General features: G+C 36.6%; 1 protein-coding gene across 8 annotated transcripts in view; it reads left to right on the forward strand.

Annotated features, from left to right (window-relative positions):
- The window catches only part of SPoCk (secretory pathway calcium atpase), a 116,408-nt gene that overhangs the window by 60,158 nt on the left and 37,635 nt on the right, over nt 1–18,615 (forward strand). The window contains exon 1 of one of the 8 annotated variants that reach the window (XM_067091218.1): nt 9,862–9,944. The exons of the other annotated variants lie outside the window; for them this stretch is intronic. The gene's annotated coding sequence lies outside the window, so the exon portion shown is untranslated. Of the gene's footprint in view, nt 1–9,861; nt 9,945–18,615 lie in introns of those variants that run through there. 8 annotated transcript variants of the gene reach the window in all.

The following is an 18,615-nucleotide window of genomic DNA, read 5'->3' on the forward strand; positions in this document are numbered from 1 at the left end:
AAGTATGTTGGTTTAATGCCTGAAGACTCTCTCTCTCTCTCTCTCTCTCTCTCTCTCTATAAAAATGCCAGCCTGTTGTTTCACATAGCTACTTCCAGACATAACATGACCACTAGCGTAACTCCTTGTGAAATAAGTTCTTCCTTTTGCTGCTGATGCTCTCTCTCTCTCTCTCTCTCTCTCTCTCTCTCTCTCTCTCTCTCTCTCTCTCTCTCTCTCTCTCAGTGTTATGAAAATGCCAGCCTGTTTCACACAGCTGAGTCCAGACACAACGTGACCAGCGAAACTCCTTGTTAAATAAGCTCACCCTTGTACAGATGATCTCTCTCTCTCTCTCTCTCTCTCTCTCTCTCTCTCTCTCTCTCTCTCTCTCTCTCTCTCTCTCTCTCTCTCTCTCTCTCTCTCTCATATTATGAAAATGCTAGCCTATTTCAAATAGCCGCTTCCAGACACAACGTGACCAGCGACACCCCTTGTTAAATAAGTTCATCAGCCTTTTACGTCTGATGCTCTCTCTCTCTCTCTCTCTCTCTCTCTCTCTCTCTCTCTCTCTCTCTCTCTCTCTCTCTCTCTCTCTCTCTCTCTCAGAGCTATGAAAATGCCAGCCTGCTGTCTCAAATACCCGCTTCCAGACACAACCTGACCAGCGAAACTCCTTGTGAAATAAGTTCAGCCTTTTACATCTGATTCTCTCTCTCTCTCTCTCTCTCTCTCTCTCTCTCTCTCTCTCTCTCTCTCTCTCTCTCTCTCTCTCTCTTCCAGACACAACCTGACCAGCGAAACTCTTTGTAAAATAAGTTCATGAGACTTTTACGTCAGATGATGCTCACGTACTCGACTCAAGGGAGGACGAAGGAGAAGTTTACTTCCAGTGTACCTGCGTCGAGGCCTCTACCTGAGTAACCTGACCCCATGGCAATTAGCGGACGCGTCGAGTGAATGCCGAATTTGTTGCACAGGACGCGGGAGCTTCTGTTTGCTCCTTCTGTTTACTCTTTAGCCGGAGGCCCTGCACCCTCTGCTTCTCGGTTCTGTATTGGAAAGGTCTTCGTCCCTTTGGGAGAATTAGCTTTTAGTCAATCGCCTTCAGTGTACGCCCCCGTAGGCTACAGGGGAAGTGCCGCCAGTGCACCTCATACGTTGCCCCGTAGGTATTACTTAAGGCTCTTTATAGCGTGCCTTCGGCCCCTAGCTACAACCCCTTTCATTCCTGTTACTGTACCTCCGTTCATAGTCTCTCTTCCACCCTCACCACACAGTTGATTCACGGTACAGCTGCGAGGTTTTTCTCCTGTTACACCTTTCAAACCTTTTTACTGTCAGTTTCCCTTTCAGCGCTAAGTGACCTCGTAGGTCCCAGCGCTCGGCCTTTTAGTCAAAATTCTGTTCAATGTACGCCAGAGTTTTGGACCTTTGTATTAACGGAGTGGTTTGTTCGTGCCTATGTACGTGTGTGCGAGGTGGTGAAGAGAGGTTTGCCTCAAGGTTTTCATGCAAGAAGTAAAGAGAGATGCGTTTGTAACCTCACGTAATTGTTTAAATATATACAGTATATATATATATATATATATATATTATATATATATATATATATATATATATATATATATATATATATACACTCACATATACATATATATATATATATATATATATATATATATATATATATATATATATATATATACATACATATATATATACACATATATATATATTGCATACCTGCGTCATTTCGTGAATATTGGCAGCTGCGACACGAGAGGCTGACCTCACCAGTCTTAGCAGTCTGGAAAAATGTTTTTTGAATTTTTTCCTCTCAGTGTTGACGAACCTTTCTTGCATTTGAAACACACTGAACTCTGATAGAACGGCACAAATTAAAGGATTCCTCGCCGGTTGTGGATACAGTGAATGGGAGCTGAAAATAACTGAATCAGCAAATTCTCGTATTTTTTTTGCTTCCCCTTTTGACGAGGAAAGGGTTGCACAGCCATGTTAATACCCCCTTTTTTTAATGCAAAGAATCGAAGAAAATACGGACTTTGGTGCTGATAATATGGACGGGTTTTATGGGTAAAATTGTTTAGGAGGAGGTTTTACATTAGGAAGTTAATATATATTTGTATAAAATGTATAATATGAGACGAATAACTCCTGAGTAGATTTTGAAAGTCTTGGAAAGTTATGATATATGGAGCACTTTAGCCGGATTGGTCTTTCATTTTTAAATACAGGTCATTTTATTTACTCCTTCTCCTACCCAGTCTCTCTCTCTCTCTCTCTCTCTCTCTCTCTCTCTCTCTCTCTCTCTCTCTCTCTCTCTCTCTCTCTCTCTCTCTCTCTCACGTTTGTTGTTTGTATACTGGCCATACAGTGTTGATGCTCTCTCTCTCTCTCTCTCTCTCTCTCTCTCTCTCTCTCTCTCTCTCTCTCGTGTTGCATGTATACTGGCCATACAGTGTCGACGCTATTACTGTTGTACGTCATTTAAACTTACAGATAAAACTGTAATATGCATTACATTTAACCCGTGTAGTGGATGGCCTGGACCATTTTCCGTCCTGTCGAGATTCAGGTGGGTTCCTCAAGGGGTTTTTTTTGCTCCCCCTCTGAACGCAGTTGCTGGGCTGCAGCAGGTAGCCCTTGCAGACAGGTCTCACTGTAGTAATTGCTGCCCGAGGTTGGAACTGCATCAACGCTAGGACTTGAGTGGTATTACTTGTCCATTTCTTATTGCTTATGAGGGTATACATGTATTTTGTACTGAACAGGTTTGGTTTGCTTTTATGCTACTTCTGATCCAGAGAATCATTTTTATCCCCTGGCTAACATTTTCTTGGGAACCGTCGTGGAGAGGGCGTTTTCTGATGCCGGGCCTATTTTGTGCTTGTTTTCGGCGTGGTGTTTTTAACTTGTGAAATGGTAGAAAATATTTTCAAATTTTTAACGGAAAATATAAAATGGTTCACGTTTTTTAACGGATGGTATAGAAAAATGCTTCACATTTTTTACGGAAAATATAGGAAAATGCTTTACATTTTTTACGGAAAATATAGAAAAAAAATGGTTCGAATTGTTTACGGATAACAGTTAAACAGTGGTTCCCACTTTTTCATAAAATACTGAAAAAGGGTTTCGTTTTTTACGGAAAATGAGAAAAAAAAATTGTCCGCATAAGTAATATAAAATTGTTTCAAACTACCCATCATGATATAAAATAGTTCATATTTTATACTCACCTATGTTGAACGAGATATATTTTTTATCGATGATAATGACAATTTTTAATGATGACCATGTATCTTCTTCTTCTTTTCTTTTAACGTGAAACATATTATTCCCATTTTTTGCTTATAAGTTTATTCGGAGAAAAGTGGACATGTAAGGAAATTCATTCTTTCTTTCTGTTGATAGTTTTATCTTGCTCGAAGACAACTGACATCAATAAAGACAGAAACCTGCCTCATATAAATATGGATGTAATTTTATACGAAGAGAACTGAGCAGGGTAAAAATGCCTTCGTTGGAGGAGATACAGCAGTTGAAGTCAGCCACTCTCTTCAACAGGAAGGTCACAGTCCTCTTGGGAACCCCGGCGTTCATAGCTGAGTGACCTTGTCCTTCCCAGTCCCAGTGTTTGAGCTCTGGGCTTGAACGCCATCCATCCATCTATTCATCTGATCCATCTATTTTATCTATCTGTCGTCCATCCACCTATCTGTCTATCTTTCCATCCATATATCTATGTATTTATCGATCTGTCATTTTTTGTCAGTTTTGATAAAGACAGTCCCAGTGTTAGGGCTTTGGGCGTGAATACCATCCATCCATCTATTCATCTATCCTTTTATGTATCTATCTATCGTCCGTCCATCCATCTATCTATCTGTCTATCTATCTATCTGTCCATCCATCCATCTATTTATCTATCCTATGTATCTGTCTATCATCCATCCATCTATCTATCTATCTATCTATCTATCTTTCCATCTATCTATCTATCTATCTATCTATCTATCTATCTATTCATCTATCTAACTATCTATCTATCCATTTATCTGTCTATCTTTCTATCCATATATCTAACTGTCTATCATTTTTTGTCAGTTTTGATATGCAGTTTAATGGTCATAAGAGTCATTCATCCATTTTTTTTACGCTTTACCAACTTTGCATACGATTTATTTAATGTAAACTTCACCCACTCATTGTCATTTTCATCAGTTTTATCCCTTTTATATAGTTTTATTGTTTTATTCAGACTTAATATCTTTTTGCCAGATTTTATATGCAGTTTAACGATCTTAAAACTCATTCATCCGTTTTTAACAATTTTCACATCCCTGTAGATGGGTTAGCCACTCAGTGCACCTCAACAGTGCAAGGTCACAGTTCTTTGCAGCGTGCCTTCTTTAGGCCCCTACCTGAACCCCCTTTCGTTCCTTTTACCAGTCCCAGTCCTTTCACACTCTCTTCCTTCCATCTTACTTTCCACCCATCCATCCAACAATTGATCTGATCCAGTGCAACTTTTATTTTCCTCCTGTTACATCCTTTCAAACCCTTTACTGTCAATTTATCTGAATGACCTCTAGGTCAGTTTTTGTAAATTCTATATTCAATTCAATTCAGTTCCCAGTTTTTGCAGTTTATTTGATGTAGATTTTGTCCATTCATTTTTATCAATAGCACCACTTTTTATGTAGTAGGATGAATGTAAGGTCTATTCATCCATTCTTACTGTGTTTTGATCCCAGTTTTAATTTAAAGTGTTTCAAGTCTGGCGCGTAGAAGTATTTTATTCTATAAATACCTCATAGAATTTATATCAAGTCTAGCGCGTAGAAGTATTTTATTCTATAAATACCTCATAGAATCTATACACGTGACTTGAATGAAATGCTTTAATAAATATTTCTTGAATCTTGAATAAAGTTTCCCAGCAGTTTCTGTTTTTATTCAGTGGAATCTTAAATTGCTTCCGACGCCGACGACCTTAGTTCTTGCGATGCCAGTATACAGCGACCAGTCGGTCCTTTGTGTTCGTACGGGAAACGCGTAGTTTGAGGAATTTCAGTGTCTCAGAAATGAAAGGGAAATTGGAATTAAGTAAGTTTTCACGATTTTCTTTTAATTCTGGACCATACAGTCCAAAATGGCGGTATCACCATCATCATCATCATTGGTGACTCAATTTAAAATTAGCTCAAATTTTGCAACCATCCTATTATTATTATTATTATTATTATTATTATTATTATTATTATTATTATTATTATTATTATAAGGAAGATACAGGAGACTCAATTTAAAATTAACTCGAAATTTGCAGCCATCCTATTTAACATTATTATTATTATATTATTATAAGGAAGATGCAGGAGACTCTATTTAAAATTAACTCAAAATTTGCAGCCATCCTATTTAACATTATTATTATTATTGTTGTTATTATATATTTATTTGTTTAGTTTTTATTTATTTATTTATTTATTTATTTATTTATTTATTTATTATTTTTTTTTGTCTATCACAGTCATCCCATTCGACTGGGTGGTTTTTATAGTGTGGGGTTCGGGTTGCATCCTGCCTCCAAGTCCATCACTTTTCTCACTACGTGCGCTTTTCTGTAGCACACTTTTCTGCATGAGTCCTGGAGCTACTTCCATCTAGTTTTCCAGATTCCTTAACAAGGGATCTTGGGATCGTGCAAGTGTTTGTGATTTGGGTACAATTTCTGTTACATATTCCAAACCGTATTTCGATTTTCAGGTCTTGATGCTTATCAATTTTTTTCTCTCTCTGAATCATCTACTCTGGTGTCCCATGGTATTGCGACATCAATGAGTGAACTTTCCTCTGATTTTGTCAATCAACGTCACGTCTGGTCTATTGGCAAGTATCACCCTATCTGTTCTGATGCCAGAGTCCCAGAGGATCTTTGCCTAATCATTTTTATCACTCCTTTTCAGGTTGGTGAATGTACCACTTATTGCATCCAAGCTATAGCTGGTGTCTCTTGAGGCTCCAGTGGAGGGTTTTGCTACTGAAAGTTTTTACTGGTTCTGTGCAAACGTATTTTATTCTATATGTGGTTTATGGTCTAGTCTTTATATCAACTTCCTGCCTATGCGTGAGATTTTATTTCCATCAATTGTTCTTTGGACATAGAATCTATCATAGGGCCTGATCTTGTGCCGCTGAAATCCCTCTTTAATAAATGAGTTCTCTGAATCTTAGCCATTCATGTTTCGTCAGCCAGTTCTTTTGTCTTTCATGTACTGTGGAATTGGTTAAATGGCATTCTCTGTTCTGTTTTTCGTTCGACTGACCTGTATCTTTCTGGGTCTTCGATGCTTTTATCAGTCCTTCGACCAGTCTTAGTCCATTGTCTTCACTGGTTTCCAGAATTGCCCCAGTTTGCTCTCGATGTTGACGCAGTGTCTCTTAGAAATGAAAGTGTTAAAGTCTGTCTGTGTTTGCTCTTGGGTGTAGTGCTTTTGTACTGTCATGTGTTTTCTAGTTTTCAGTTCTGAGTCAGCCATCGTCAGTCCAAAGTGGCTGATTACTGGCACCATCATCATCATCATCATCATATTATTATTATTATTATTATTATTATTATTATTAGAAGGGAGAAACTCAGTATAGAATTAACTCAGATTCAGCAGCCGTCCTATTTAACAGGACTATTATTATTATTATTATTATTATTATTATTATTATTATTATTATTATTATTATTAGGAATTATTATTATTATTATTATTGCAGATTCACAATTTTAAAAACAGTCTTGTAATAAAAATCACAGTTATATAGTAAATATATACATATTTTACAAAGTAATATATTTACTATATAATTGTGGATTTTTATTACACATTATTATTATTATTATTATTATTATTATATTATTATTATTATTATTATTATTATTATTACTATTATTTATTATTATTATTATTATTATTATTATTTGAGGAATCAAAACCATACCTAATCATACGAAACAGATACGACGAATTCTCTGATACAATGAATTCGGCTGCTCGGTTTGATAGCCCTTCTGAAATCAAGACCATAACAGAAATTGGATGATGATTTATGGCATATCATTGTAATTCCGATGAGAATATAATGACCGTATTTCATACCGCGTAATGGAACGGACGGAAGGTCTTCGTATAATGTAATATATTCGTTTTGAATGGCGATGGTTTGTGTTACGGAGAAGAGCGTTGCAGTTTGTGCGAGTTTGCGGGCGTTTATGTGCGTATGTTTGTTTGTGTGGTTTAGTTGGGTTCTGCAACGGTGTCGTTTGTTACACCATAGGAGAAACTCTGGAGATGTCTACAATGCGAGTTTAGAAATCCGGAAACATGTTTTTCCCGAATAACATTATTGTTATCGTTTATGTACTGCAGGTATTTTTAATGTATTAACGACATACTCATAAGCAGTGCGTGTGTGTCTTTGAACTATCTGAAAAGAATTAAAAGTGGTTTTGGAAAGTATACGTATTTTCGTATGCAAGTGTATTCTCGCGCACCTGTGTATCCAATTTACAAGTTGGTGTGAGAGCCCAATTATCTTGCGAACATTTGTTGGTAATTACACGTTATAGGAGGAATTTACGGCTGATAAAACGTCATGATGCGTGACTCAAGTTTAGCTCAAATTTGGTTGATTTTGGCACGATGATGATGATGATTTTTATTATTATTATTATTATTATTATTATTATTATTATTATTATTATTATTATTATTATTATTCAGACGATGAACCCTGTTCATATAGAACAAGCCCACCAAAGGGGCCATTGACTTGAAATTCAAGCTTCCAAAGATTATTGTTATTATTATTATTGTTTTGTTAAATATGATGGCAGCCTTGGTTGCATTAATCTTGTAGATCATTCGTTCAACTCTTCTAATTATCCCTTTTTCTTCTTCAGCAACAGAGTTAAGTAAAATGCCAAAGTTCATTGTATGGGTTTTATTTATAAAAGTATCAAAAGTCGAAGATATTAATTTTTATTAATATTAATTATTATTATTATTATTATTATTATTATTATTATTATTATTATTATTATTATTATTGAGAAGATGAATCTTGCTCAAATGGAACAAGCCCACCACAGGGGCCATTGACTTGGAATTCAAGCTTCCAAAGAATATGGTGTTCATTAGGAAGAAGTAAGAGGCGGTAAAGGGGAATATATAAAGAAGGAGATTCCACTTATTAAAAAAGAAAAACTAAATTAATAGATAAAAATGTATTAAAATGCAGGGAGAATAGTACTAGGGTAGCAATGCATTGCATCTTCGCTTGAACCTCTCAATATACTGTAGAACGTGCAGACACACACAAACACATACACGCAGAGAGAGAGAGAGAGAGAGAGAGAGAGAGAGAGAGAGAGATTTTTAAAGAATGTTGTCTAAGAAAGAAAAGAGAGAGAGAGAGAGAGAGAGAGAGATTTTTAAAGAATGTTGTCTATAGAGAGAGGGAGAGAGAGAGAGAATTTTAAAGAATGTTACTCTAGATGCCAAAGTGCAGTGAGAGAGAGAGAGAGAGAGAGAGAGAGAGAGATTGGCGTTGAAACTCACTCCTCGCGCTCCTATAAATGATTTTACGGAAGAGATAGGTTTTTGGGCAGTTAATGAGCGCCTGGTTTAATGAGTCCTCAGATTGTTGTGTCATCCTTCACACAGACGAGAATAAAAACAGTGATTTAATATGACGTCACATTACAAAGACTCTATAAATAACTAATTACTTATACTGTATATCTGTACCTTTAATATTTGACAACGCTTTTGCTGAATGTTGTATTAATTCCAAAATTTAAAGTATATTTCAGCCCACTCAGACCCAAATTATCTTTGAAAATTTAGGCCTATACGTTGAATTTTTCCTTTCTGTGTTTCTTTACTTTGCTAATCACGGGCCTAGGGTGTGAGTTTGTGCCTAAATATGTCGGCGGTTTTAGTTACACAGCTGCTGCTTACGTCCAGTGGAACACCTTTATTGGATGTTGACAAATGTGGCAACTTTTAGTTTTATGTAAAAGAGAACTGTTAGGCTAGAGGGCTGCAAATTGGTATGTTGATCATCCACCCTCCAATCATCTAACATACCAAATTGCAGCCCTCTAGCCTCAGTTGTTTTTATTTTATTTAAGGTTAAAGTTAACTATGATCTTTTCGTGGGTCGGGCTGAGAGTTTCGCGGTCCGTGACTGGGAGTTTCGTACAGCATTACACGCTGTACGGAAAACTCGAATGCGCCGTTTCTACTTGTCGTATTGTGTTCAATTTCGTCTCAGTTCGCATATTTCCTTTAAAGAAGTTTATTCTGTGGGAGGCAAAATGAGGTGACCTTGAAAGTGTTATATTTGTCCTGCACTTACAAGGCTATTTTCTTTTTTTTTTTGCCCTGTTATTTACGTCTGCTTAAAATTTCGTTACTTGCAAAACAGTATAGCGTGCTCTCTCTCTCTCTCTCTCTCTCTCTCTCTCTCTCTCTCTCTCTCTCTCTCTCTCTCTCTCTCTCTCTGATAAACAACTTGGGAGGCAGAAAATTGAATGATGCCTTGTATGTCAGTGGTCATTGAAATTGTCTTTATACATTGCATGAGTCTCTTAATAATTTTGTATACTGCTTTAACAAAAAAAAAAAACTCAAGGTTTATTGCCTGCTCTTTAAATGGCTCATAAAAAGAAAACAACAGAAATTTTATAATAGTTCTAAATGTTATACAGCAGGGCTCATTGTGGTGAAATACTGCACACGCATGGTAGTCATAAATTTTAAAGGTTATTTTCTTTATATATATTTCTTTGTAAAGGCGCGGAATATGTGAATGCGTTTGAAAGTCTCTGGTTCAGGCCGAGTGATGTTTCATCTGTAGAGCTGTGGTAGATTTAGCAGGTAGGTTTTTGGAGTAATCAGTCAGGGTAATTAATGAGACTTTATGACATCTTCATTATGAGTCAGGAATACACTTGTGAATAGTAATATGGGGTTAAATTCAAGTGTTATAGAGAAGCAGATGATATAGATATGTGCCTGAAATTACGAAAATACTATTAAAAGTAAATTTTTAAATTTCCAGTACGTATTCCCCCCCCCCTTCCTGGCTTAAATTGTTCGAGTTTTTAATTTCTTCAAGAGTTTAGAAGGGGGCATCTTCCCGAGATGTAACCGAGTATCGGGACCTTTCCTGAAAAAAGCGGGACGCCATATCTTAAAAACTAACCATAGAATTTTTTTGAAAATAATCTCATTATGTTGCCCACACCTAACTAAATCAAATCCAACCTAACCTAACCTAACCTGTGGGCATGGCAAAAAACCGGGGCTGGTGCAATACTAACACATCACAGGAATTTGCAGACGGGGGGACTCTCTTGAAAAATGACTTATGGGAGATGGAGCTGAAAAACTGAAAACTATTCCTTCCGGACGGTGGGAGGTTGAACTTGTCACATACGAATGACGAGAATATTATTCTAAGTATTAAATATATAGTTATTTTACTGGGCTTTAATTCGCGCTCTCATGATTAGTTTATGGACGAGAGTGCACAGCTGTGCATGGTAATGTAGTTATTAGCAATTCCATTTGGTGGTTGAAATCGGGGTCAGGTCTCCATATAGTTATATAGCTTAGAAATGTGGTGGTATTGGTGTTTGAATATCACAGTGGAATGTGAAACGACTGTTGTCGCTGCGAGATAGCCAGTTGTCCTTTGATTTTTAATAATGAAAGGTACCGGAATGGAGATGATTCAGGCTCGCCCAGGTTTCTTAACTCCCATCTCTGATATGGTTTGCGTTCTTTGTTGTAAATATTCAGTTAGGTTGAACTTGATGTAATATATGTAATTCTGAGGCGGCCTGTTATCAGCGGGTGTATGGATACACTTGAAGTATTGAGAAATAAGGAGAGGTTGTAAATACAAGGGAAATTTTTTTATGAGATGGTTGATAGGTATGTCAGTCGTGTACCCGTATCTAGCCCAGCTTTGAAGGAGACAAACACAGAAAGCATACCTATGAATGAAGCGTAGACTCGTATTTTAGTAAGTATATCGTTTTAAGATCTAGGGAGAAAAAGAATCTTGGTTAGAACCCAGTAATTTGACAGGAAAATAATTGACCATCTGGCAAGTCCGCTCTCGTAGTGAATACTCAAAGAATACAGAAATCTGCAAAAGATTTTTGTCGAGCAAGAGGAAGTTGGTAACGATTGCTGTTGAAAAATTTGGCCGCGAAAATAAAGGCATTGTTAAATTCCTAAATAGAAACAGGTGTGGTCGTGCTTTGAATCAGAATGTGGAGGACGGGAGAAGTAACTGGCTGACTTGCTTACGTAAGTATAAAGGTATAACAGGGTGAAGGTCGAAGCTTGGAGACGGTACGTAATGTCCCAGTAGTTGGAAATTGCCTTTTAGATCCTTTTGTTATAGTATCTTTGGGTATGATTGTATGAGTGCACGACATATATAATAATAATGATAATAATAATAATAATAATAATAATAATAATAATAATAATAATAATAATAATAATAATAATAATAATAATAATAATAATATGAATTTCAAGTCAGTGCCCACTGTGGACTTGTTCCGTATGAATAGGTTCATTTTCTGAATAATAATAATAATAATAATAATAATAATAATAATAATAATAATAATAATAATAATGGTGAAGAAATCCACAGTGCTGTAAGTGTAAATATATATTAAAAATAGAAGTTTAAATAATAAGTGTAAATATATATTAAAAATAGAAGTTTAAATAATAAGTGTAAATATATATTAAAAATAGAAGTTTAAATAATAAGTGTAAATATATATTAAAAATAGAAGTTTAAATAATAAGTGTAAATATATATTAAAAATAGAAGTTTAAATAATAAGTGTAAATATATATTAAAAATAGAAGTTTAAATAATAAGTGTAAATATATATTAAAAATAGAAGTTTAAATAATGTATATTTTTACACTTTTACCCCATTGTGGATTTCTTCGCCATTTTAGTGACCCATGCGAATATGAGTTTTTTATGAATAATAATAATAATAATAATAATAATAATAATGGAGAAACAAATCCACAGTTATGTATATGTACATATATTTAAAGAATAAATCTGTACAGGTAGCTTTCGGGAACTTGTTCGGTACCCCTGTTCAAAGCTACCTGTACAGAATTACCTTTAAATATTATGTATATACACACAACTGTGGATTCGTTTCTCCATTTTAAGACTCATGCTACTATGAGTATTTTTTTTAATAATAATAATAATTTTTCGATATAGTTGAATGTTAAAAATTATGAGGTAACGATGCACGAAGCCCACCGCAAAGTGAGAACGTTCGTAGGCCAAGAAACTGCTGGTTTTGATGAAGGAGGCGAGAAAAAAAAAAAAGGGGGGGTCTCCCTAACATCCGGGAAATGTCAAGTGTCGTATAAAAGATGTAAGTGAATAATGCACTGTATACTTAATGAGCTTACGTGCTCACGATGTCTTCGTTAATGGTTTATAAATCCTCTTTTGAAGCCGTTGAAGAGACGGATTCCATCCACCCATTGAAAAGACGGATTTCATCCGCTACTCGGTTCCCTTGAGAGGATGGCGGGGGCTAATGATCTCTCTCTCTCTCTCTCTCTCTCTCTCTCTCTCTCTCTCTCTCTCTCTCTCTCTCTCTCTCTCGTCGTGGAAACGGATTTTTGATGAAGAAAGAAATTGGATTTCTTTGTGGCTTTCGGCTGTTTGCCGTCAAGGTGATGGACGTCTGACGAATTTTGGCATGTAACTTGAAATGGCTTTGTTGTCGTAGTGCTGTTTTGGGTCGGTTGCCGGAGAGATTGGGTTATGTTTGTATATATGTGTGTGTGTTAATATACATGTTTATATATATATATATATATATATATATATATATATATATATATATATATATATATATATATATATATATATATATACTATATAAATATTTTCTGTTAAAACAAAATTTCATCAAATATAAAGAGCCCATAAAAAGGCCAAAATGCGGAAAAATAAAGGCTATATTTCAGAGACCAAACACTCTCTCTCTTCTGCCTGAGAGAGAGACAGTTTGGTCTCTGAAATATAGCCTTTGTTTTCCACATTTTTTTTATGGGCTCTTTTATTTGATATATATATATATATATATATATATATATATATATATTATATATATATATATATATATATATATATATATATATATATATATATATATATATATATATATATATATATATATAAATTTGACTCACATCAGGATCGAACCCAGGTCTTTCAATTGAAAGACGAGACCGCTGCCAACCAAACCACACAAGTCATAAAAGTTCCAACTTCTCTTTCGACTTGTGTGGCTTGGTTGGCAGCGGTCTCGCCTTTCAATTGAGTAATAGAGATCGATTTATTCGATCCACATAAAGAAAATTACCTTAAATAACTGTGTAAATATCATGACGTATTATGAAAGCTTTAGCAAATTATGCTGAACATCGAGTTTGTATTTGAAAACTTTATTGGAACGGATCTCGAGACTGACCTGATCAACAGCAGATTAAAGAGGATGGATATTACTGTGGCATATTGAACACCAGCCTCATTTCCCCATTTATAATAATATTCCCCGTAGGGGGGCGGTTAGTGTGCCGTCAGTGCACCTCAGGCGGTGCATTGTAGACATTACTTACGTTTCTTTGCAGCGTGCCTTCGGCCCCTAGTTGTAACCCCTTTCATTCCTTTTACTGTGCCTCCTTTCATATTCCCTTTCTTCCATCTGACTTTCCACCCTCTCCTAATAATTGATTCATAGTGCAACTGCGAGGTTTTCCTCCTGTTACACCTTTCTAACCTTTTACTGTAAATTTAAGTTTCAGCGCTGAATGACCTTATTGGTCCCAGTGCTTGGCCTTTGGCCTAAATTCTATATTCAGTTCTATAACAATATAAGTGTTTTTTTCGTACAGAGAATTCAATTGATTTGATTTTTTGAAATGTCGGCTAGAAAGCCAAGCACTTGCGTCCTTTGCTCCATTCAGAGCTTAAGATAATGAAAAGAGGGACTACTATTATAAATATTTATCGTTTTGATATCCATCATAAGTGGCATGAGTGCGCATGCGTGCAAAGAAATTTGAAAAAACGGAGCTCTGCATAAATAGTAATCTATCTTCGTTTTTCTGACCCATGACAATTGCTCTCGTTTATGATTTTATCGATTAAAATCCATTTCATCAGATTCTATCAACCCCCAAATCGAGGGTGAAATGACCCGCGAGGTCAACATGGCCCAGATAAAGGCCTTAATTAAAATTTAAACTTCCCATTACGACTTCCCGGTAACAGCTATTGGACCACTTTGAATATTTATGGATGAATATTGAACCAGCATTGGTTCAGGTGGGGGTTGATTTAATTAACTTTTAGTATTGTGAGATGATTTGATTAATTACTATTTCAATATGTTGGGAATAACATTGACTTTGTGCCGTGTTAATGTTTTGGGATAACTTTGATCGATTGTTGTTGTAAGATTTTAGGGTAATTTATCTCTTGGTGATTTGGGATAATGTTGAATTTTTACCGGCTTTTTTGTAGGTGCCTTGAATTCTTGCTGTCTTAGTGTTTTGTTGAGATAACCATGATTTTTTTAAACTGTATTTTATGAAAATTTTGATATCTCGGTATTTTGCAATAGCCTTGATTTTTTACCTTCGTAATATTTTAGGATAACATTGATTTCCTATTTAATATTTTGGGGCAACATGACTTCTTATTTAGTATTTTGGGATACCATGATTTCTTTTCAATATTTTGGGATAACATTGATTTCTCATTTAATATTTTGGGATAACATGACTTCTCATTTAATATTTTGGGATAACATGACTTCTTATATAGTATTTTGGGGTAGCTTCGTTTTCGTATTCGTGGTATTCTGGGATGACCGAGATTTCTTAATGGCACAGGATTATGAGATAACGTTACTTTCTCGAGATGACTCAGATATCATATCCTGTCTTGGCTGCTTCAGCTCTCCAGGTACTCTGTTACCAAAGCATTCTTTTTAGTCAGAAGATGAAGAGCCCTATTCATATGGGACAAACCCACCACGGGGGCCATTGACTTGACATTCAAGCTTCCAAACAAGTATGGTGTTCATTCGAAAGACGAAAGGGAAGGTAACAAGTAAAAAATGCGCCGAAGTTTCTTTCGGTGGTCTCGGTATAATGCCGTGTGAGCCGCGGTCCATGAAACCTTAAGCACGGGCCGGTGGTGGCCTGGCTTGTATCGTTGCCAAACGCACGGTTATGGCTAGCTCTAACCTTAAATAGAATAAAAACTACTGAGGCCAGCGGGCTGCAGTTTGGTATGTTTGATGATTGGGGTTGGGTAATCAACATACCAATTTGCAGACCTCTAGCCTCAGTAGTTTCTAAGATCTGAGGGCGGATAGGAAAAGTGCGGACGGACAGACAAAGCCGGCACAATGATTTTCCTTTACAGAAGACAAAAAAAATGGGAAATACAGAAAGAGGAGCTGTAAAGCAAACATTGCCTTTCGGTCCTTAATGGACTTGACAAAGAACCAAAAACACTGGCTACATATAATCACATAACGGTACCCATTACGGGGACTTTTCCCTCGACGACCCGAACGAGGCCGAAGTGTAGCTCAGTAAAATATTAAGAAGCCAGCAAAACAAGTCACGTTGTCATAGATGCGTTAGCAGTGTCATGAGACTTGTCAAAATCAGCTGTTGCCACAACTACTGTACTGCTGCCGTGATTGTGACCAAGAAAAGAGAATGGTTTTGATTTTAGTGTTGTGTTGAGATTATAGGCTATATGGTATTTTTATAGATTTGTATTTGGATTATTTTTTCTTTTGTACGTATAAACATTTATGAAGACAAACTCCACGAAGTGCTGCAAGGCCTTTCGACGTTAGTCCTTTACTTAGGAGACTCAACGTCCTTGCAGCACTCCTTTGTGTCTCTTTTCTTCGTGGATTTTGTCTTTATTTATATATTCATCACGTTCCATATTTTCGTGATTCAGTTATACATAAACATTTATATATGTATGTATATATATATATGTGTGTGTAAAGAGAGAGAGAGAGAGAGAGAGAGCCTCGCTGCTTTAGCATTAGCATTGAGTTAAAAACACATCCCTATTGCAATATGGAATGGCTTCAGGCGACAGCTCGTGTTTGTAGGAGTTTCTTGAAGGTTCCGAAATCGATGAGGATGACCTTGGTGCATATTCCTGGAAGGGATTGGCCCCGACAAACACGTATTGTATCTAAGAGGGTGTGGGTCATTGACTCCTCTTTCGAATAGATTTTTATTGTCCTGAATTTCATCAATCTTCTGGAGTTGATGTTTTTTCATCGTTTATTTTTGTTTTTTGAAATGTTTTTGTCCGGGTAAATAGTTTTTATTTAGCTTTATTGGTTCAGTGGTGTGGCCTGTACGGTGGGCTTTTTTTTTTTATTCTCTGATCTCATTTGGAATTTTCTGTGAACTAACTTCTTTTTTCTTTCTAAAACTTTAAAATACAGCATAAACCAGGTTAGTCTTTAAGCACACCACTTTTCCAATGCGTTTTGGTCACGTCTAGGTCGACGCCTTTGCGTCCTTGGAAATATCATGTTGGTGATTTTGTGATTTGTGAGAACTTGTCACTTTGCACTACGAAACTGTTCGTCTCTCATGTGATATCCCCCCGTAGGGGAGTTAGTGCCGTCAGTGCACCTCATGCGGTGCTCTGTAGGCATCACATAAGGTTGTTTTCAGCGTCCCTTCGGCCCCTAGCTGCAACCCCTTTCATTCCTCTTACTGTACCTCCGTTCATATTCTCTTTCGTCCATCTTACTTTTCACCCTCTCCTAACAGTTGATTCACAGTACAACTGCGAGATTTCCTCCTGTTACACCTTTCAAATTTTTTTACTGTCAGTTTCCGTTTCAGCTCTGAATGACCTCATAGGTTCCAGCGCTTGGCCCTTGGGCCTAAATTCTATATGCTGTTATATTCTTAAGTGATGCCCAGGATACTTAACTGTGTAACAGAGACGAGAGTACATTTCTGACCATTTCTCTCTTAAGGTGGCCTTGTATATTCGTCCTCAAAAAGTTAAGTGGTCATTGACCGTAGTCGTTGTGACGCCAGTTAATAGCATTGCAGAAAATTTATCCATCAGTCATTCTTGTTCTACGTTGCTGATGTATTGGTATTTGTGTGTGTGTGTGTGTGTGTGTGTGTGTGTGTTGTGTGTTTGAGCGCCATTCTAGCTTGAACTAGGTAACTCGTGAGTGATAAGCTTGTCATTGTAAATTATTCCCTTCAGCTTGCACGAAAACTTTATTGGAAATCGCTCCCAAATCGTCTTGTGTTGTACCTTGAGTTAAGTAAAGAGAGAGAGAGAGAGAGAGAGAGAGAGAGAGAGAGAGAGAGAGAGAGAATCCATGTCCTAACACATCAAGTCTGTGACACAGAAGTTTGTTCTGGTGATATTACAGTACTCATGACAAAGGCTAAGGCTCTCTCTCTCTCTCATTTTTAGTTGAAAAGAGGGCGTGGCAGCTCTTCAACAACTCTACATAATGTCATCTGCTGGTGTTCGTGTTCAAACGACCTTGGTATATAGTAATTCCTGGGTATTAAACGACATACGATCATGAGCTGGAAGTAATTGCCCATTTAATTGAGTCATTTATCACCAAGTCTTCAGTAGAGACATTGCTGGTACATTGAGCTTGTAGGATAGAGATTTGTCATGTAATCTCCCTGTTCAGGGAGACTAACTTCTAAGAAATTTGACCCTCTAACTGAAAGGTATTGTCTGTGACTTTCTTAAATCTTCTTACCATCATTTTTACTCTGACATCTTTTCGTCTATTCTCTGTATTTAAATCGACATTATCATCAGTAACAAGCTCTCTTAAAGGATACGAAAAATTGTTCATATTTAAATATTCCTCTGAGCACCAGGCATAATCATTGCAGCTTGGATAATTCAAGCTGCATTCTCAAACGTCTCAGTTCGACCATCGTTTAGAACTGCTGCGAAGACACGTCGGTATTACTGCCAAGTCTTGCTGTTATTTTCAGGAAATTGCACAGACAGACAGAGACAGACAGAAGTCACAGGCGACATTAAATTTGAAGTGACGTTAAGTATCGACGACTGAACCAGTTCGCAGGGGGAGCCCTGACGAGCAACATTTCCCCATTAACGCTAACTTTTAATGTGGCATGTGTCAACAGCTTTATACTGGTCGATAGCCTCGTTTCGTCGACTCTCTCTCTCTCTCTCTCTCTCTCTCTCTCTCTCTCTCTCTCTCTCTCTCTCTCTCTCTCTCTCTCAAGTCTCATGTAATTATTTTAAATTGCGTATTCAACATTTAATCTCTTTAAAAAAAGTTCACGTATGAAGTCCCCATTTTGATGAACTTCCTTGAGGTTTTAGAGGTACGCCAATTGGGTTCTCTCTCTCTCTCTCTCTCGTATATACACAAATATATTTTTCACC

The sequence above is a fragment of the Macrobrachium rosenbergii genome, chromosome 48 (genome assembly GCF_040412425.1).
Source record: "Macrobrachium rosenbergii isolate ZJJX-2024 chromosome 48, ASM4041242v1, whole genome shotgun sequence".
NCBI lineage: Eukaryota > Metazoa > Arthropoda > Malacostraca > Decapoda > Palaemonidae > Macrobrachium > Macrobrachium rosenbergii.